This window comes from Chiloscyllium plagiosum, unplaced genomic scaffold (genome assembly GCF_037043375.1).
Source record: "Chiloscyllium plagiosum isolate Xiang-an unplaced genomic scaffold, Cpla_swu_hap1 HiC_scaffold_27, whole genome shotgun sequence".
NCBI lineage: Eukaryota > Metazoa > Chordata > Chondrichthyes > Orectolobiformes > Hemiscylliidae > Chiloscyllium > Chiloscyllium plagiosum.
This window is the reverse complement of record NW_028270165.1, coordinates 46,335,939-46,357,951: the sequence shown is the minus strand read 5'-3', so window position 1 is coordinate 46,357,951 and position 22,013 is coordinate 46,335,939. Positions and strand designations below refer to the sequence as shown.

At 47.6% G+C, this 22,013-nt stretch overlaps 2 protein-coding genes across 2 annotated transcripts in view; one reads left to right on the top strand and one right to left on the bottom strand.

The window, feature by feature from the left end:
* Positions 1 to 21,325, bottom strand: part of LOC148143877 (uncharacterized) — a 59,297-nt gene extending 37,972 nt beyond the window's left edge. The window contains exon 1 of the mRNA XM_087975716.1: positions 21,221 to 21,325. The gene's annotated coding sequence lies outside the window, so the exon portion shown is untranslated. The remainder of the gene's footprint in view (positions 1 to 21,220) is intronic.
* LOC148143875 (uncharacterized) overlaps positions 1 to 22,013 on the top strand; it is a 202,918-nt gene that overhangs the window by 77,885 nt on the left and 103,020 nt on the right. The window lies entirely within an intron of this gene.

The following is a 22,013-nucleotide window of genomic DNA, read 5'->3' as shown; positions in this document are numbered from 1 at the left end:
TAGGTCCGCTTTTTGGACTATCAAGATATTAAAGGATGATCTCAGAAGTCAGACGGTTCGATAAGATAAGAGGAACTGGACAAAATAACAGGAAGGCTGTAACGAACAAGGACAGCCAAATAAGGCAGATTTAAAGAAAAACAAGCGAGGTAATTAATAAGTATGATAGGCTTAGGCTTGGGTGCAGGGAATTACCAAATGAAGGAATAACGGGTGCAAGTAATCACCAAATAAAGGGATAGAATGAAATAGACACTCATAATAGGTTTATTGCTCAGTGTAGGGGTGTCGAGAGAGTCCTCAGAAAAGTATAAAACACTCTGTATTTTACTGTCGGGTATGTCTCTCTTCATACAGCCACCCATCTTGCAAGATGTTTGAATAAATGTGCTGCTTCAGAACTTTTTGACTCGGACTGAAAATTATTGATTAAGTGGGGTTCGTTTCTCACAGCACTATGGGTAATTTAGCATGGCCAATCCACCCTAACATGCACATCCCTGGGCACTATGGGTAATTCAACATGGCCAATCCACTTTTGATTACAGTGGTACTGGAAAAGCACAGCAGTTCAGGCAGCATCCGAGGAGCAGGAAAATCGATGTTTCAGGAAAACGTCCTTCATCAGGAATAGAGCCTGCAGGGTGGAGAGATAAATGAGAGGAGGGTGGGGTTGGGGAGAAAGTAGCGTAGAGTACAATAGGTGAATGGGAGTGGGGATAGGTCAGGGAGGAGGGTGGGGGAAGGTAGCAAAGAGTACAATGGATGAATAGGGGTGGGGATGAAGGTGATAGGTCAGACAGGAGGATGGAGTGGCCTGTTCGGATCCGAACTCTGCTGGTTTAAAGGTGGTCCGGAATCTGTGTAGGATGAGTTGGTTACGGAGACAAGCACTGAGGAAGCAAATGTGGCTGTGGTAGCAAGTCTGTTTCAGGACATGGTTGAAGAGCTTCAGGGCAGAGGAAATGACCTGGAAGTTGCAGTGGGAGAGGGATTCCTTGAGATTCTTGTAGAGAGAGGAGGAAAACTTCTTCAAGGCAGGCATCCTTGCAAGAGGATTCGCTGTAGGGTTAAAATCAACTCGGTAAAAACAAGGACCGCAGATACTAGAAACCAGATTCTAGAATCACACAAGTCCAGGTTGTAGTCCAACAGGCTTCTTTGGAAGCAGTAACTTTTGGAGTGCTGCCTCTTCATCAGGTGGTTGTGGAGGATAAGATCCTAAGACACAATTTAGATCAAAACATTCCAGTGTCCTGCCACTGAAATGGTATATTGAACAAACCTGGATTGTTAAGTCTTCCACCTTTTCAAATAGGCTGCAGATATCATTACAATGTAAACCCCAGAACTTCTTGTTGTCACCTTCTCGAGATAACAAGGTTTTATAGCAAAAGCTCACATCTCAGCTCAGACAATGCATTAAAGGTGTGAGGTCAGAGTCTGCCTGTATCCCAATCTTGAGTCAGACTGATTCTGTTTCCAAAGTCGAATTTACAAACTATTACATGTATTGACTGCCTGCAGATTTTTCCTTAAAAAAAATGCACATAGAATGTATCTGCAAATATACATTCCTTCCCCCCCCCCCCCCATACACACACACACGCACAAATTTGTTGGGTGAATTCGTACTTGCAGAATTATGTCTTACTTTGCTCAAAAACTGCATGACTCTATGTAAGATTCTGTAAATCAGTTTAACCATTGTGCCACAGACAGTCTCACACAGGGGAGCTCACACCTTCAATACATTATCTGGACTGACACGACACTAATTGGTAAAGTTCACTTGAGGATTTAACTATTTTAAAAGGTTTTGTGATTTACATTTGAAAGAACTGAAACTATCATGGTCATTCGAACAGATGAGAGACTTAACAAACAATCCAGGTCTTTTTCAATATATAGTTTCAGTTACATCACACTATAAACTGTCGCTATAAATTCTGTGTCTTACAATTTTATATTCCACAATCCCCTGATGAAGGAGCTGCACTCCAAAAGCTACTGCTTCCAATTAAACTTGTTGGACAGAATTTCTCAAGTAGGGCACCATACGAATCCTGGGAGACTGTTATTTCTTGTTTACTTTGTAATGAACAAACATTAAGCATGATCCCCTACTTATTTCTAATTTTGTTTCATTTTTCTTGTTTTATTCCCTGCGATGATGTGGGAGAATTGTTAGATTTGGGTCAGCCATTTTGTCACATATTAAAGCCTGGAAACCATTTTGAATCTCAGCTTAGTGTCTGCTTGCTAAAGCTTGTGTTTCCCAGGCTCAGCGGAGACGGTTGGCCTTGCAGCTGTACTGCTTCCTGATAAACAAATTCTTTCCTGACATGGGCCTTTATTTCCATCCCCCACAGTTGGCGAGTCAGGCAGGAGATACCCGGGTCCTGCCAGGTCACCGGCCGATATCCTTTGAGAGATGAAATATAGAGGATGGTTGCTGCTTTTGTTGTGTCCAAAATAAAGGGGAAAGCTGGCCAGGGACAAAAATGCTGTTAGAAATGATGATACAATTCTCCCTACTCAGTCACAAGATACTAGTGAGAGAACTCAACAGGGTCCTAGTGTCCTGACGTTATGTTGCTGAGAGCACTTGTGCTTTACAAAGTTAGTAATAATGAATTTGCTTACCCCAGGGTTACGAGAGGTGAAACCCTATTTGATAAGCCCAGGACCCACACTGAGGTCCGTGGCATGCTTCAAGGTGCCCCCGATCTGTTTGAGTGCCCAATGTTAGTTTTAATTGGCGAGTAGAAATCTGAAGTATAACTGCTCACTTCAGGATGTCCAGACATGAATGAATTTGGCATACAGGACACATTGGGCAACTATTAACTGAGACATGTAGAAAGCTGAAGAGTGTTACAGAGAGAGAGATGCGCAGACAGGCAGAGAGAGAGAGGCGCGCAGGCAGAGGGGGGCATAGGCGGGCAGAGAGAGAGGGGCGCAGGCAGAGAGAGAGAGAGAAAGAGAAAGAGAGAGAGAGAGAGGCACGCAGGCAGAGGGGGGCATAGGCGGGCAGAGACAGAGAGGGGCGCAGGCAGGCAGAGAGAGAGGGAGGCGCAGGCAGGCAGAGAGAGAGAGAGAGAGAGAGAGAGGCGCAGGCAGGCAGAGAGAGAGAGAGGCGCAGGCAGGCAGAGAGAGAGAGAGAGAGGCGCAGGCAGGCAGAGAGAGAGAGAGAGGCGCAGGCAGGCAGAGAGAGAGAGAGAGAGAGGCGCAGGCAGGCAGAGAGAGAGAGAGAGAGAGGCGCAGGCAGGCAGAGAGAGAGAGAGAGAGGCGCAGGCAGGCAGAGAGAGAGAGAGAGGCGCAGGCAGGCAGAGAGAGAGAGAGAGAGAGGCGCAGGCAGGCAGAGAGAGAGAGAGAGGCGCAGGCAGGCAGAGAGAGAGAGAGGCGCAGGCAGGCAGAGAGAGAGAGAGAGAGAGAGGCGCAGGCAGGCAGAGAGAGAGAGAGAGGCGCAGGCAGGCAGAGAGAGAGGCGCAGACAGGCAGAGAGAGAGAGAGAGAGGCGCGGGCAGGCAGGCAGAGAGAGAGAGAGAGAGGCGCGGGCAGGCAGGCAGAGAGAGAGAGAGAGAGGCGCGGGCAGGCAGGCAGAGAGAGAGAGAGGCGCGGGCAGGCAGAGAGAGAGAGAGGCGCGGGCAGGCAGAGAGAGAGAGAGAGGCGCGGGCAGGCAGAGAGAGAGAGGCGCGGGCAGGCAGAGAGAGAGAGAGAGAGGCGCGGGCAGGCAGAGAGAGAGAGAGGCGCGGGCAGGCAGAGAGAGAGAGAGGGGCGCGGGCAGGCAGAGAGAGAGAGAGAGAGGCGCGGGCAGGCAGAGAGAGAGGCGCGGGCAGGCAGAGAGAGAGAGAGAGGCGCAGGCAGAGAGAGAGAGAGAGAGAGGGACGCAGGCAGGCAGAGAGAGAGAGAGAGAGAGGCGCGCAGGCAGGCAGAGAGAGAGAGAGAGAGGGGCGCAGGCAGGCAGAGAGAGAGAGAGGGGGGCGCAGGCAGGCAGAGAGAGAGAGAGAGAGAGAGGCGCGGGCAGGCAGAGAGAGAGAGAGAGAGAGAGGCGCGGGCAGGCAGAGAGAGAGAGAGAGAGAGAGGCGCGGGCAGGCAGAGAGAGAGAGAGAGAGAGAGAGAGAGAGAGGCGCGGGCAGGCAGAGAGAGAGAGAGAGAGGCGCGGGCAGGCAGAGAGAGAGAGAGAGAGAGAGAGAGGCGCGGGCAGGCAGAGAGAGAGAGAGAGAGAGAGAGAGGCGCGGGCAGGCAGAGAGAGAGAGAGAGAGAGGCGCGGGCAGGCAGAGAGAGAGAGAGAGAGGCGCAGGCAGGCAGAGAGAGAGAGAGAGAGAGGGGCGGGCAGGCAGAGAGAGAGAGAGGCGTGGGCAGGCAGAGAGAGAGGCGCGGGCAGGCAGAGAGAGAGGCGCGGGCAGGCAGAGAGAGAGAGAGAGGCGCGGGCAGGCAGAGAGAGAGAGAGAGGCGCGGGCAGGCAGAGAGAGAGAGAGAGGCGCGGGCAGGCAGAGAGAGAGAGAGAGAGGCACGGGCAGGCAGAGAGAGAGAGAGAGAGAGAGAGGCGCGGGCAGGCAGAGAGAGAGAGAGAGAGGCGCAGGCAGGCAGAGAGAGAGAGAGAAGCGCGGGCAGGCAGAGAGAGAGAGAGAAGCGCGGGCAGGCAGAGAGAGAGAGAGAGAGGCGCGGGCAGGCAGAGAGAGAGAGGCGCAGGCAGGCAGAGAGAGAGAGAGAGAGGCGCAGGCAGGCAGAGAGAGAGAGAGGCGCGGGCAGGCAGAGAGAGAGAGAGAGAGGCGCGGGCAGGCAGAGAGAGAGAGAGAGAGGCGCGGGCAGGCAGAGAGAGAGAGAGAGAGGCGCGGGCAGGCAGAGAGAGAGAGAGAGGCGCGGGCAGGCAGAGAGAGAGAGAGAGGGGCGCAGGCAGGCAGAGAGAGAGAGAGGGGCGCAGGCAGGCAGAGAGAGAGAGAGAGGGGCGCAGGCAGGCAGAGAGAGAGAGAGGGGCGCTGGCAGGCAGAGAGAGAGAGGGGCGCAGGCAGGCAGAGAGAGAGAGAGGGGCGCAGGCAGGCAGAGAGAGAGAGAGGGGCGCAGGCAGGCAGAGAGAGAGAGAGGGGCGCAGGCAGGCAGAGAGAGAGAGAGGGGCGCAGGCAGGCAGAGAGAGAGAGAGGGGCGCAGGCAGGCAGAGAGAGAGAGAGGGGCGCGGGCAGGCAGAGAGAGAGAGAGAGGCGCGGGCAGGCAGAGAGAGAGAGAGAGGCGCGGGCAGGCAGAGAGAGAGAGAGGCGCGGGCAGGCAGAGAGAGAGAGAGAGAGAGGCGCGGGCAGGCAGAGAGAGAGAGAGAGAGAGGCGCGGGCAGGCAGAGAGAGAGAGAGGCGCGGGCAGGCAGAGAGAGAGAGAGGCGCAGGCAGGCAGAGAGAGAGAGAGAGAGGCGCAGGCAGGCAGAGAGAGAGAGAGAGAGGCGCAGGCAGGCAGAGAGAGAGAGAGAGAGGCGCAGGCAGGCAGAGAGAGAGAGAGGCGCAGGCAGAGAGAGAGAGAGAGGCGCGGGCAGGCAGAGAGAGAGAGGCGCAGGCAGGCAGAGACAGAGGTGCAGGCAGGCAGAGAGAGAGGCGCAGGCAGAGAGAGAGAGAGAGGCCAGGCAGGCAGAGAGAGGCGCAGGCATGGAAATAGACACAGAAAAAAAAGAGACAGAGAGCCGCAGGCAGGCAGAGAGAGTGTGTTTGTTAACCACCTCCTTGCCTGGTCAGCCTTTTTCCCTGTCTACAACTTGCTTTCATAGAATCACCTCACGTACATTGTTATGAATATTGTCTAATAAGAGTAGATGTATTTAGTAGATGAGTCAAACCATCCCAATGACTGAAACAGCTGACACTCTAATATTAGACAAGTGGTAAATATTTGCATCAGTTAACCAAAACTCTTCAGAGTTTACATTCATGGGTACGCCAACCCTCAGCATTAGGACCGGGACATATTGGAGCTGAGATGGAAAGGCCCGTTCCTAGTCCTGCTGGTTACCGGTCAGATATCAAGGTCAAGGGGAGGCCGCATGGACACACACAACACAATGCAAACGAGCGCCACCTCCTGGAGGAACACCAGAAGACCCCGTCAGAGACACATCTTCAGCCTTCATCCGTTAATGGCTCAGCCTGATCATTCTGCCTTTCACTGCACTATTCCTTATATTTCTTTCACTAACTATGTTTGATTGGGCCTGATAACCTCTAGTAAACAGGAATTACAGTTTAATACTTTTTTTTAATGCTTTTTTTTAGGTCAACCACTCTAGCTGCTAGGTATGTGCCCATATCCCTATCCATCCTGAACTCGTACCAAGCGAGCCCTTATGGAGTTTGAGCAACTTGCAGCTTTCTTTTCCCCTGCCTTTGGAACTCCTCGACTGGAAATCAAAGTCACCCCGCAGACAATCCTGTGCTCGGCTCAGTTCTCTGATGTGGCCCTCCTCTCCAGCGATCTCCCAATTGCTGAGATTTCCCATTCCTGATGACGATTCCCAATCCCTGGAGCCTTCTGCCCCTGTCCTTACTGAACCCGAGGACTATCAGTCCGATCTCCAAGCACCAACCCCTGACAATCCCCCTGGCTCTGGGTATAATCCCCCTTTTTGCTGACACCCACAATCTCTTCTTTTTAATAAAAAGGAGGGATTGTGGGAGAATGTGATCAAAATTGACAAAACTGCATGGAAGCCATTTTGTCGCAAAGCAATGTTTGCAGTAAAATGTAGCCTGTTAACATAATGCTATCTGAGCCCTGGCTAAGGAATTCTGGTTTGATAGCCTGACCTTGCAGCTGCAGGCTGTCTCTGCTCTTCAGGCCATTAGACTGTGCTGCTTCATAGAATGATGGATTGGTTCTCTCTGTCCCTTATCGGTAATTCGAGCCTAGCTGAACCTGCAGCATAAGATAACATTCAGTTTTGTAGACATTAAGAAATTTAGGTCTCGACAATGTATGTGAACCTTACGACTGCCCCTCAGTTGCATAACTAATGGAGAGTGGGGCTTGTGTTTTACCATAAAACTTGTAGAACATAGAACATAGAAGAATACAGCGCAGTACAGGCCCTTGGGCCCTCGATGTTGCGCCGATCCAAGCCCACCTAAACTACACTAACCCACTATCCTCCATATACCTATCCAATGCCCTCTTAAATGCCCATAAAGAGGGAGAGTCCACCACTGTTACTGGCAGGGCATTCCATGAACTAACGACTCACTGAGTGAAGAACCTACCCCGAACATCAGTCCTATATCTACCCCCCCTTAATTTAAAGCTATGCCCCCTTGTAATACCCGACTCCATACGCGGGAAAAGGTTCATACTGTCTACCCTATCTAACCCCCTAATCATCTTGTACACCTCAATCAAGTCACCCCTAAACCTTCTTTTCTCTAGTGAAAACAGCCCCAAGTGCCTCAGTCTTTCCTCATACGATTTTCCTTCCATACCAGGCAACATCCTGGTAAACCTCCTCTGCACCCGTTCCAATGCCTCCACATCCTTCCTATAGTATGGCGACCAAAACTGCACACAATATTCCAGATGTGGCCGTACCAGAGTCTTATACAACTGCATCATGACCTCAAGACTCCGGAACTCAATTCCTCTACCAATAAAAGCCAGTACGCCATATGCCTTCCTCACCGCACTATTTACCTGGGTGGCAACTTTCAGAGATCTGTGTACATGGACACCAAGATCCCTCTGTTCATCCACACTACCAAGTATCCGACCATTAGCCCAGTACCCCATCTTTTTGTTATTCTTCCCAAAGTGAATCACCTCGCACTTAGCTACATTGAATTCCATCTGCCACCTTTCTGCCCAGCTCTGCAGCTTCTCTATATCCTGCTGTAACCTGCCACATGCTTCCTCACTGTCAACAACTCCTCCGACTTTCGTATCATCCGCAAACTTGCTCACCCAACCTTCTAACCCCTCTTCCAGGTCATTTATAAAAATGACAAACAGCAATGGTCCCAAAACAGATCCTTGCGGAACACCGCTAGTGACGGCACTCCATGAAGAAACTTTGCCATCAACTACTACCCTCTGTCTTCTTCCATCCAGCCAATTCCTAATCCAAACCTCCAATTCACCCTCAATGCCATATCTCCGTATTTTCTGCAGTAGCCTACCATGGGGTGTAACAATGTAACATTCTGTATTTTATTGGAATACATCAGACTTTGTTTTAAACTAAGAGGTATTCCCCAATGGCAATGAATAAAGTTAGTTAATTGCTCAATGTCTCCTCTCCTGACTACTTTGCTTTAAACGATTTGACACACGAGTTACTTTGCCCCAATACTAATAGTTACATTGAAGGGAGAGAGAATTCCTCAAGTAGGACCCTATCAGAATCCTGGGTGAGCCCTATTTCTGGTAGATTGTGGTGTGGCTTTCGATTGACTGAATGTTCTCTTGTTCTGGAAGCTGTAAAAGAGGCGTGAAAGCTTCTGCAGAAGTCCAGCAAAGCTGAGAACAGACCAACATCTTACTCAGTGGGAACAGGGAGATCAGAGGACAGAGAAATCAGGCCCTGAAACCCGAGCTGACACCAGACGACCGTGTGATCAGTGCTTTGATGAGCAGTGCCAACCCTCTGCCTTTACCTCGCTTCCTATCTGACTACACCTCAATATTCAGGATCCAATCCTTGCCATCCTGAAGCCATGTCTCTGTGAGGAGTCTCAGACCATAATTATTCACTTCAATGTGTGCAGTTAATTCATTCACTTTTGTTACAATGCAGCACACATTCAGACTCACCATGTATCGTTTCAGTTTTTGTGACATTAGTATCCAGGTTCGATTGCTGATACATTTACTCTCCTTGTCCCTTTCTATTGTTCTCTGATGTTCATTTTCCACATCACTACATTGCTCACTGGCCTCGATTTGGATTGGCCATACTAAATTGGCCACAGTGTCCAGGGATGTGCAGGTTTGGTGTGTTAGCCATGGGAAATGCAGGGTTACAGTTTCATAGTAATAGAAGCAGGAGTAGGCCATTTGACCAATCCAGCCTGCTCTGCCATTCATTAAGATCAGGGCTGATCTATCCATTGTCCCAGCTACCCTTAATTCCCAGACTCAACAGAGACAGTCTGCCTTGCAGCTGTACTGCTACCTGATAAACAAATTCTTTCCTTGCATGGGAATATCTTTCTCTTTGCAAGGACCTATTGTACACATCAGCTACTAACCAACACTGTCCAGACACTACGTGACTGGGTAAAGTGTCTCAGTTTGCTCAATTTCCTGCAATTAACAGTTTGCTAATTGTTAAATGATTGTAACCTATAGAATCACACAACTGTTTCTCGTCGGAGTGACTTGAGACTATTAGGTCGACTTGGCTCTCCCCGTGAGTTCCAAATAAACAGTCAATAACTTACGGTTTGTGTGTCATGATTACTTATCCAATACTTATTGGACTACTACGAGCAAGTCACCCACAGCATAATCCACTTCCATCCCCAACATGGATTAAGAGGCCATCCTTTTTTGCCAGACAAGTAAATGTGTCATGCTCAGGAAACAAAGCCTGTCAAACATTAACAGGCACAGATCTAGACCAACCTTTTCCAGAGTCTGTCCCTTCACCTCAATTGACTTTCTTTTTCCCTCAGCTCCTATAAACCAACAGCTGAACCCAAGGATGAGAAAAGAAATGGGAAAGAGGGCGAGAAAAGAGAGTGCGGTACTCCCAGATGTTAAACAGAGAAAGGAAGTTGCAGTCTGGACTGAAGCTCAATCTTCATTCAGAGAGAGAGGAGCAACAGCAACTTCAGAAGCTCATGGTCGAACTTCCGCATTCAGACAATGGCTGGGGTTCTGATTGGCAGGAGGACCAGGCCCCTTCCGGACAGATTCAACTGGCCAAAGCCAAAAGGAGGAAAAAAGGGGAGAGCCACAATTTTGTTTCACTTCCCCACCCCTGACTCTACATAACCGCGCATGTTCCTCGCTATTCTCCTTACCCTCACCCCTCATGATTTTTCAAATCTCAGTAAGGTCATCCCTCAACCTCCTCCATTCCAGTGAAAAAATCCCAGCCTCTCCCTATAACTCAAACCCTCCATTCCTGGCAACGTCAAAGTAAATCTTTACCGAACCGTCTCTAATAATATTCTTCCTATTACAGGGTGACCAGAACTGTACTCAGTACTCTAAACAAAATGGCCTCACCAACATCCTGTACAACCTCAACAAAGAACAAAGAAAATTTACAACCCAGGAACAGGCCCTTCAGCCCTTCAAGCCTAAGCCGATCCAAATCCCCTGTCTAAACCTATTGCACAATTCCTGAATCTGTATCCCTCTGCTCTCCCCCTACTCATGCATCTGTACAGATGCACGTTTTTAAAAAAAAGATATTTTTATTGAAAATTTAACATGTTTTTACCAGTTTACAAGTTAAAAAAAGCACAAGTACGAACACTAATATACAATTAAATCTTAAATAAATAGCCAAAACTTGTGAAACAAAAAGAGATATAAAAAAGAAAAAGACAAAACTCAACTAACTACGAATCTAACCTATAACTAACCAGAGTGTATGATCAAATATCTTACATTAGTCAAAAGAAAAAAGGATAACATGGTAATGAAGTAGTGAAATACATGCTCGTAATGAGTTAACATAAGTTGTAATAAAACCCGTATTCATGCGGGATTCCTCTCCCAAGGGACCAGCCAGAACTGTTACCTCAACTAAATGAAAGCCCTTGAAAGAATGGCCGAAATATCTGTATCTATGTAATTCAAAAAGGGCTGCCACATTTTATACAATAATTCAGTTTTTTGGTGCACCATATTTGTAAGGAAGTCAAGAGGAATACATTCCATGATTAATCTGTGCCAATTTGGAAGTCCTAGAGGGCCCTCAGCCACCCAGTTTACCAAGATATTTTTCCTTTCATAGAAGGAGAGAATGGAAAATAATTTCCTCCCGTGCACATCCACAGAAGGTAAGCTTGAGAAGCCCAGAAGAGGAGATACTGGATCTACTGTAATTTCCATTCCCAAGATTTCTGTCAGGGCGTTTACTACTTCGGTCCAGTATTTGAGGATCTTATGGCATGTCCATAAGCGGTGTGTAAGAATGCCCACCTCTATTTTACATTTGGGACGCATTGCAGATGCTCCTAAATTTGCCAATCGTTCCGGGGCCATATGGGCCCTATGAAGTATCATTAACTGAATGGCCTGGGTTCTGTTACAAACGGAGATTTTTTTTTGGCATTTTCCCAGATGTCATTCCACATTTCTGTAGAAATTTCCAGCCCCAAATCCTGATCCCATGTTCTAAGCAGACGGTCCATGTCTTCCGACACATCATCACGTAATAAATGATAAAGAGTGCTGACCGAGGGTACACCCATTGGCCACAACAATCTACGTTCTCTATCTGATTTATAAAGAACATCTAATAATGCAGTCATCTTCTGTATGTAGTCTCGAATGTAGAAGTATCGAAAGAGGTCTCCGTTAGGTAATCCAAATTTCTGATGCAGCTGTTCAAAAGACATCAGGACCCCCTTCTCAAACAGATCCCCTAAACAGGAGATACTGCTGGATCTCCAGGATTTGAATGTGGCATCTATAAGCCCCGATTGAAAACCCCATGCCCCCACTATAGGAGTATAGGGGGATGTTTTTTGTGAATTACCCTCGTTTTGCTGCATTATATTCCAAGCTTTAATTGTGTTGAGTATTGTAGGGTTTCTACAGTGGCTCGTAATGATTTTCATCTGATCTAAAAATAAGAGGTTAATAAGAGGGCACTGTACTTGAGAAGCCTCGATGTCCACCCAGATTGGGTCATGTCTGACCCGCAATCAATCAGCTATGTAGCTTAACTGAGACTTCCTAAAGTCTGAAAAATCCAGCCCTCCCCCCTTGCCTGTGGAAGTTGTAGCTTCCTTAACTTAATGAGGGGCCGTCTAGGATTCCAGATGAAAGAACCCAGCCAATGATACAGTTTGCGGAGTGCCGTCCTCGGCAGCATCACCGGAAGCATTCTCATAGGGTATAAGAGACGGGGCAAGACATTCTTTTTAATTAGGGCTATTCTACCTAGCCAGGAAATTGGAATGTCTCCCCAACGTTAAAGGTCCTGTCTTACCCTTTCCAATAGATGCACAAAATTGGCCTTGGATAGCTGGCCAAATACTGGGGTAATAAAAATGCCCAAGTATAAGAAACCCTCCAGAAACCAACGAAAGGGGAAGTGGGATCGGTCCAATAAGTGGGACATACTAGTGAGGCATGCCTCTGATTTTGAAAAATTAATTTTGTAGCCTGAAAATGCATTAATAACTTGGATGGAGAGGGGCTCGGACATCAGAGGATTACTAAGAAAAAGGAGATCATTTACATATAGGGTAATTTTATGTTTACCTGTACCAACCCTCGGGGCCGTTATATTAGAGTCAGCCCCTATCGCTTCCGCCAGTGGTTCAATTATTAGCTTGAATAGCAACGGAGAGAGAGGACATCCCGGACAGCAGCCCCTACCCACACTGAAGCTACCTGAGCCTAATCCATTGGTGATCACAACTGCTTTGGGATCATTATACAGTGTTGAGACCCATTTGGCAAATACATTTCCAATGCCAAACCTTTCCAATGTATAGAACAGGTATGACCATTCAACCCTATCGAATGCCTTCTCCGCGTCCAAAGAGACTACTATTCCTGGTATTTTTTCCTGATGACAGACTTGATTCACATTCAAGACCCTTCTAATATTATTAGATGATCTACGGCCCTTAATAAACCCAGTCTGCTCCTCTTTTCTGGCCCTCTCTAGCCTCAATGCTAATGTTTTAGAGAGAATTTTAAAATCTACAGTTAGCAAGGATATTGGTCTGTATCATGCACAATCTTCTGGATCCTTTCCTTTTTTGAGAATAAGGGAGATATTCATCTTTTTTAGTAAAGGCAGGAGGCAGCCCTGACTTATATGAGTAGTTATACATGTCCATAAGTGGGCCAGCTAATACTCCTGTGAACTCTTTGTAAAATTCAACCGGAATGCCCTCTGGGCCAGGTGCCTTACTGCTCTGAAGTTGCCTGATTGTGTCAAGTATTTCCTGGGTTGTTGGGGGAGCATTCAGGACCGATACCTGTTCCGGGATTAAGTCCGGAAAGGATAGGCTTTTAAAAAAGGACTGCTTCCTCCTGGCTCTATCTTCACAATCCTGCGATCAGAATAAAACTTTCTGAAGATTGTGTTGATCCCTTTATGATGTGAGTCAGAGTACCAGCACTTCCCTGATAGCTGTGATAGATTGAGGGGCCCTTTTTTTTCCTTGCAAGAAATGCGAAGTATCTACCAGGTTTATCGCTAAATTCATATAATCTTTGTTTTGCAAATAATATTTCCCTCTTTGCCATTTGGGTGAAGTCGGTATTCAGAGCTGTCCTAAGGGTCATAACCCTTTGTAATTTGGCAATAGAAGGTCTGTCAGCGTATGCTGTTTCAGCTGCTTTTAAGCGAGCAGCAAGTAGATGCTGTTGTTCTCCCTTTAATTTTTTCTGGGTCACCGAGTATGAAATGATCAGACCTCGCGCATAAGCTTCAATAGTCTCCCACATCATTGACGGGTTACTAGCCGTACCTGAATTAATTTCCAAGAAAGCTTTAAATTCTTGAGAAAAATATTTTGCAAATTTACTATAATCCATACTCCAATGTCAGGGGGATGCCTCATTGTTCCTAGCCTTGATTTCCATGTACACAGCAGCGTGATCAGAAATTATCATATCACCTATTTTACAGGATGATATGGAATTTAAAAAAGTCGAGGGGGCAAAAAACATGTCAATTCTAGTGTGACATTTATGTCGATTAGAGTTAAAAGAGAAATCTCTGCCGTGCGGGTGGAGGCACCTCCACACATCTATTAATCCTAATTCTTGATTCAAATCCGCCAATTGTCTAGATCTGGGGGATACACCCGCAGTACTCTTGGGTATCCTGTCTATTTCCGGCTCCATAATGCAATTCAAGTCTCCCCCTATAATTGTATGACGAGCACCAAGAACCATCAGTTTGGAGAAGGCTTCCGTTATAAATTTGAAAGGATGTGCCGGGGGACAAAACTGGTTTAAAATCCCATATTCCTCTCCATTTATAAGGGCTTTAATTAGTATTTATCGTCCAGATTCATCTTTTATCTGACTTAGGATTTCGAAAGGGAGATTCTTCCAAATAAGAATGACTACTCCCCTACATTTTGAGCTGAAGGAAGATAAGAAGGCCTGATCAAATCCACCCTGTTGTAATTTCAAGTGTTCTTTATCCAATAAATGGGTCTCCTGTAGAAGAGCTATATCAACCCTTTCTTTTTTGAGGTTTGGTAATATTTTCTTCCTTTTGATTGGAGAATTACTCCCCTTGACATTCCAGGTGCACCATTTAAGCGAATGACACACCATAATCGTCCAGGCAAGTCCGAGACCCCCGGGAGGAGAAACCCCATCCAAAACACCCTGAGCTTGGACCATAGAAAATTCACAAAAAGAGAGATTCTTTATAACACTCACACTAATATAATAAAAAACGATTTCTAAATAAAAAAAATAACATGTTTAAACAGAGATTTTTCCCCACGTTTCTGGGGGAATCACTTCCTTTCCGAAAACCCATCATATCCTCTCCCGACCAGTGCCCCACCCTCGACCCAGGTACTCCATAATAAAGTGAAGAAAATTCAAGTGTATGACCAAGCTAAAGTTAACAATGAGTACCCTACCCTCCTCCCCCTCCCCACACACCCACATCAACACCTACATATATTTGGTGATGTTAATGCCACGTATAAACATAAAACTATAAAATTACAGTCTCAGCAGATAATAATTAATTAGGGTAATACAAAATAACAGGGGGAAAACAACCCATCTTTAAAAGAAAGAAGAAAAAAAGACAAAGCAGAGACCCCTCCTCACCTAAATCTACTAGACCACCCAGTCTATATATATTTACAAAAAAGAGAGGAGAAAATCGCAGAGTGGAGAACAGATAAGCCCGCCCCTCCCTACTCCCTGGAGATAATATTAAGCAATAAAGTAATAAAAGAGAAAAAAAAAAAGGTGAACCAGAGAAGGGGGAGGGCAGAACAACATCATTCACCACACGAGTGAACTCTTACAATTTATCTAAGAGAGTCCAAACATTCCTTGGCCTTCTCCGGCGATCCAAAGTTATACACGGACCCTTCGTGGCTAAAACATAGCGCTGCTGGGTAGCACTGAATGTTTAAATCCCTTAAACGCCCTCCTCTTTTGGACCAGAGCTGGGGGAAAGTCCTGAAATAGCATAATCTTGGATCCTTTGTAAATCATGGCTTGGGGATCTTTCCCAAGATTTCTGGAAGCTTCCAGGAGCATCGGCTTCTCCAAAAAGCACTGCAGCCAGAACAGGACCGGGTGGGGGCGCTGGTCCAAGCCTGGCCTGTGTATTGCAACCCGGTGGGCCCATTCTACCCTGACCTGGCCTGATCCAGCCTCCAGATTCAATAACTGTGGAAGCCACTGCTCCAGAAACGTCGTAAACTGGCCTTCCTCTTCCCGTTCGGGAAGGCCCAGCAAACAAATATTTTCTCGACGACCTCGATTTTTGAGGTTGTTGATGTGATCTTCTAAGGCCCGGATTCGCTGTTCGAGAGTCCAGACCCGACCCACGGCTGATTCTGCAGCAGCCTCGGAGGTCGCAACCTTTAGCTCCGACCCTCCGACTCGATGTTCGATTCTTTCAATATCTCGGTTGTGCTTCTGCAGCGTGACCGAGAGCGACTCCCACCTGCTCCTGGACTCTATGAAGATGGCGATCTCCTCTTCAAGCTTAGAAATCACTGCAACAAGGCTCACCACCATAGTTAAGTCCCCGGGGGCAGCTGCGGACGCCTCTGCTGCAGCTGGGGTGGGGTTCCTATGTGCTGCGAGCATTCTTTCCTTTAGTCATTTTAATGAGGCACTAAATTGCTCAGGTTTGGTGCAAAATAACTAGCTGTATTCAAATAAAAGCTATTTAAATGATTTGGCAGGTGTGGTGGAGGCAGGCAGCCCACTTTGCCTGAGTCTTGGGCAGAGCACGACAGACTTGCTGGGTCGCCACCATCTTGGATCTCCCCTGCCCGGATGCACCTTAAATGAATCTACCATCCCTGCCTCTACTTCTGTTGGCAATGCATTCCAGACATCTATCACCCTCTGAGTGAAGTACTTTCTGTGTGCATCTCCAACGTAATGTCCCAACTCCTGTACTCAGCATGTGAACAATGAATTCTGGATTAGTGGTGCTGGAAGAGCACAGCAGTTCAGCCAGCATCCGAGGAGCAGTAAAATCGACGTTTCGGGCAAAAGCTCTTCATCAGGAATAAAGGCAGAGAGCCTGAAGCATGGAGAGATAAGCTAGAGGAGGGTGGGGGTGGGGAGAAAGTAGCATAGAGTACAATACGTGAGTGGGGGAGGGGATGAAGCCGATAGGTCGGGGGCGGGGGGGGGGGGGGGGGGGGAGGGTGGAGTGGATAGGTGGAAAAGAAGATAGGCAGGTAGGACAAGTCATGGAGACAGTGCTGAGCTGGAAGTTTGGAACTCGGGTGAGGTGGGGGAAGGGGAAATGAGGAAACTGTTGAAGTCCACATTGATGCCCTGGGGTAGAAGTGTTCCAAGGCAGAAGATGAGGCGTTCTTCCTCCAGGCGTCTGGTGGTGAGGGAGCGGCAGTGAAAGACGCCCAGGGCCTCCATGTCCTCGGCAGAGTGGGAGGGGGAGTTGAAATGTTGGGCCACGGGGCGGAGAGGTTAATTGGTACGGGTGTCCCGGAGATGTTCCCTAAAGCACTCTGCTAGGAGGCGTCCAGTCTCCCTAATGTAGAGGAGACTGCATCGGGAGCAACGGATACAATAAATGATATTAGGGGATGTGCAGGTAAAACTTTGATGGATGTGGAAGGCTCCTTTAGGGCCTTGAATGGAGGTGAGGGAGGTGGTGTGGGCACAGGTTTTGCAGTTCCTGCGGTGGCAGAAGAAGGTGCCAGGATGGGAGGGTGGGTTGTAGGGGGCGCGTGGACCTGACCAGGTAGTCACGGAGGGAACGAACTTTGCGGAAGGCCGAAAGGGGTGGGGAGGGAAATATATCCCTGGTGGTTGGGTCTTTTTGGAGGTGGCGGAAATGTCGGCGGATGATTTGGTTTATGCAAAGGTTGGTAGGGTGGAAGGTGAGCACCAGGGGCGTTCTGTCCTTGTTACGGTTGGAGGGGTGGGGGCGGAGGTGCGGGATGTGGACGAGATGCGTTGGAGGGCATCTTTAACCACGTGGGAAGGGAAATTGCGGTTTCTAAAGAAGGAGGCCGTCTGGTGTGTTCTGTGGTGGAACTGGTCCTCCTGGGAGCAGATACGGCGGAGGAATTGGGAATAAGGGATGGTATTTTTGCAAGAGGTAGGTTTTACCTATGTGAACAATGAAGGCTCAGTAGAGCAAAAATGGCAGGAGTTTGTAGGTATAATTGAGGACACTGTACAGAGGTTCATTCCCAAGAAAAGAAAGATTAACCGGGGAGGGATTAGACAACCTTGGCTGACAAAGGAAGTCAGGAAATGTATTAAAGAAAAAGAGAGATCCTATAAAGTGGCTAAGAACAGTGGGAAATCAGAAGATTGGGAAGGATACAAAAGCAAACAGAGGATAACAAAGAGTGTAATAAGAAATGAGAGGATCAAATATGAAGGTAGGCTAGCCAGTAATATTAGAAATAATAGTAAAAGTTTCTTTCCGTACATAAGAAACAAACGACAGGCAAAAGTAGACATTGGGCCACTTCAAACTGATGCAGGAAGCCTAGTGATGGGAGATAAGGAAATAGCAGGAGAACTTAACAAGTACTTTGCGTCAGTATTCACAGTGGAAGACATGAGTAATATCCCAAAAATTAAAGGGTGTCACGGGGCTGAGTTGAGTATGGTTGCCATTACGAAAGGGATAGTGCTAGAAAAGTTAAAAAGTCTTAAAATTGATAAATCTCCTGGCCCCGATGGGATACCCCTAGAGTTCTGAGAGGTGGCTGAGGAAATAGCAGAGGCATTGGTTGAGATCTTTCAAGAGTCACTGGAGTCAGGAAAGGTCCCGGATGATTGGAAGATGGCTGTTGTAATCCCCTTGTTCAAGAAAGGATCAAGGCAAAAGATGGAAAATTATAGGCCAATCAGCTTAACCTTGGTTGTTGGTAAAATTCTAGAATCCATCATTAAGGATGGGGTTTCTAAATTCTTGGAAGAGCAGAGTCTGATTAGAACAAGTCAACATGGATTTAGTAAAGGGAGGTCATGCCTGACAAACCTGTTGGAATTTTTTGAAGAGGTAACAAGTAGGTTAGACCAGGGAAACCCAGTGGATGTGGTCTATCTAGACTTTCAAAAGGCCTTTGATAAGGTGCCACACGGGAGGCTGCTGAGCAAGGTGAGGGCCCATGGTGTTCGAGGTGAGCTGCTGCGATGGATTGAGGATTGGCTGTCTAACAGAAGGCAGAGAGTTGGGATAAAAGGTTCTTTTTCAGAATGGCAACCGGTGACGAGCGGTGTCCCGCAGGGTTCGGTGCTGGGGCCACAGCTGTTCGCATTATATATTAATGATTTGGATGAGGGAACCGGGGGCATTCTAGCGAAGTTTGCCGATGATACGAAGTTAGGTGGACAGGCAGGTAGTACTGAGGAAGTGGGGAGGCTACAGAAGGATCTAGACAGGTTGGGAGAGTGGTCCAGGAAATGGCTGATGGAATTTAACGTGAGCAAGTGCGAGGTCTTGCACTTTGGCAAAAAGAATAAAAGCATAGACTACTTTCTAAATGGTGAGAAAATTAATAAAGCCAAAGCACAAAGGGATCTGGGAGTGCTAGTCGAGGATTCTCTAAAGGTAAACATGCAGGTTGAGTCCGTGATTAAGAAAGCGAATGCAATGTTGTCTCTTATCTCAAGAGGGTTGGAATACAAAAGCAGAGATGTACTACTAAGACTTTATAAAGCTCTGGTTAGGCCCCATTTGGAGTACTGAGTCCAGTTTTGGTCCCCACACCTCAGGAAGGACATACTGGCACTGGAACGTGTCCAGCGGAGATTCACACGGATGATCCCTGGAATGACAGGTCTAACATATGAGGAACGGCTGAGGATACTGGGATTGTATTCGTTGGAGTTTAGAAGATTGAGGGGAGACTTAATAGAGACGTACAAAATAATACATGCCTTGGAAAAGGTGGATGCTAGGAAATTGTTTCAGTTAGACGAGGAGACTAGGACCCGTGGACACAGCCTTAGAATTAGAGGGGGTCATTTCAGAACAGAAATGCGGAGACATTTCTTCAGCCAGAGAGTGGTGGGCCTGTGGAATTCATTGCCACGGAGTGCAGTGGAAGCCGGGACGCTAAACGTCTTCAAGGCCGAGATTGATAGATTCTTGTTGTCTAGAGGAATTAAGGGCTACGGGGAGAACGCTGGTAAGTGGAGCTGAAATGCGCATCAGCCATGATTGAATGGCGGAGTGGACTCGATGGGCCGAATGGTCTTACTTCCACTCCTATGTCTTATGGTCTAAGTGTGCGGAACACCTTCTTCACCCCCGTCTACCAATGATGGAACTTTCAAGATCAATGAACACAAACACCCCCGGGTCTCTGTTCTACAACACAACCCAGGCCCTAACATTACCTGTACAAGTCCTGCCCTCCTTTATTTTAGTAAAATGCAACCCCTCACTTATATCCATACCTCTCTCATACACATGCTCTCTCTCAGACATACACATACAGCACCCTCTCAACACACACACACACCCTCTTGCAGGCTCATTCTCCATCACAATCACACTTTATCAAGCATGCACACATGCAAATACACACTCACTGATGCACAGTCTTATACACAAACTCACATACAAAGGCACTTTGCCCAAAACATCGATTTTCCTGCTCCTCGAATGCTGCCTGACTTGCTGTGCTTTTCCAGCACCACTCTAATCTAGACTATTCCATAGATTCACAACCCTGTGGGAAAAGCACTTCCTCATCTGTCTGAAAGCTCCTCCCTCTAAACTTGAGGCCTAGTCTCTCACACCAGCAGAAATTACCGGACAGGGTAGGGCTTCATCCCCACAATGCAATGAAATTGGAAGATGTTTCCATTGGTAGGAGAGACTAGGACCAGAGGACACAGCTTTAAAAATAAAAGGAAGACTTTTAGGAACAGAGACAAGCGATGTCACCTTTTCTGCCGACAACGAGGAGCATGGACAATGTGTTGGGTGACACCAGCGAGCAGGTGCGCGGAACAGACACAATACGCTGTGGCGATGCTGGTGTTATTGACAGATTTTAAGTGTTCAAATGCCAAGAGGAGAACTAAAGGGTAGAGCCACAGTTCTTTTTCCCCATGTGGCTCTTATAGCTATTGCATTTTCTCTGGCTGCTCAACTTTTTTTTAAATGTCTTTTCGTCAGTGTAGGGGTGAGGTTCACAACTAGAGGGCATAGGTTTAGGTTTAGGGTGAGAGCAGAAAGATATTAAAAGTACCTGAGGGGCAACTTTTCCATGCAGAGGGTGGTGCATGTATGGAATGAACTGCTGGAGGAAGTAGTGGTAGCCGGTATAATTACAGCATTTAAAACACATCTAGATGGGTATATGAATAGGAAGGGATTAGAGGGATATGAGCAAAGTGCTGGCAAATGGGACTAGATTAATTTAGGATATCTGGTTGGCATGGACAGGTTGGACCGAATGGGTCTGTTTCCGTGCTGTACATCTCTGTGACTCTAAATAATAAAGTCTACTTCTCCAAATAACAAACTATATCCATGTTAACAAGGCTTAGTGCACCACATGCTTTACTAACCATTCTCAACAGGTCCTGCCCCTTCAATGACTGAGGAACATATACATGCTGGTGCATAATCTCCTTCACTAGTATTTACACACTACCCTCAGCAATTGCACAAGTAACAGCAAAGGGTAAACAGCACAAGGAATAAACAAACAGTGAGGGGGTAAACAGCACAAGGATTAAAACAAACAGTGAGGGGGGAAACAGCACAAGCGCCAGTAAAAGCAGATGGAAAGTGAGTGTAAAATATCACTATGACAGGACAGGACAGGACAGGACAGGACAGGCCCCACATTCCTTCCCCTCCGCCCCCCCCCCACAACCTGCCTCACCTTTCACCTCCCGGGCCCAGTACCTTCCAGGTGGCCCCATAGTTGACACAGGGGCCGCCCCACGACCAGTAGAACTCCACCACCCAGGCGGCCGACGAGTTCCCAAACAGGCCCTTAACCCCATCCGCCTCCAGAATGCTCACCGGCTCCTGCCTGCTGTACAGCCGGCCGGTGTGGCCATGACCCAGCAGCTGCGCCAGGGAGGCGGCGGCCAGTGACGGGTGTCTGCCCCGGGCCGCACGGCGCCATTTTCCTAACGGCCGCTCGAGCGACTTCTCCTCCCAACCGCCTTCGGCCCCGCGTGACGACTGCACGGGGGGGATGGGCGGGGCCGGGGAGCCTCACCGTCACCGTCACCAAGCAACAGCCACCTCGCGCTACAACTGCTCATTCACAAAAACAAACTCTCCTGTCTCGCTCTGCAGCTGCAGGGGGGACACTGCCACGTTTCCAGGAGCCCTGTCTACATTGGGAAAGCTCACGGCTCAATTTAAACAGATATTCCGACATCTAACGGAACGGCGTCATATCTAAAGGGGGCAATCTGCATTTTAAAGGGACATGAATATTTGCGGAAATACCCCGTTAAAATGAAGAGATGTAAATGGACGAGATTATATTTCAAAGGGATGTGGGCACATTCAAAGGGATATCTTCATATGTAAAGTGACGCAGTTATATCTAAATGAATCTACATTTCGAAGAGACGTTGCCCTATTTATAAGTAGAGACAATAGGTGTGAATTCTGTCTGTGTCCCAATGTTGAGTCAGACTGACATTTTTCTTAGAAAA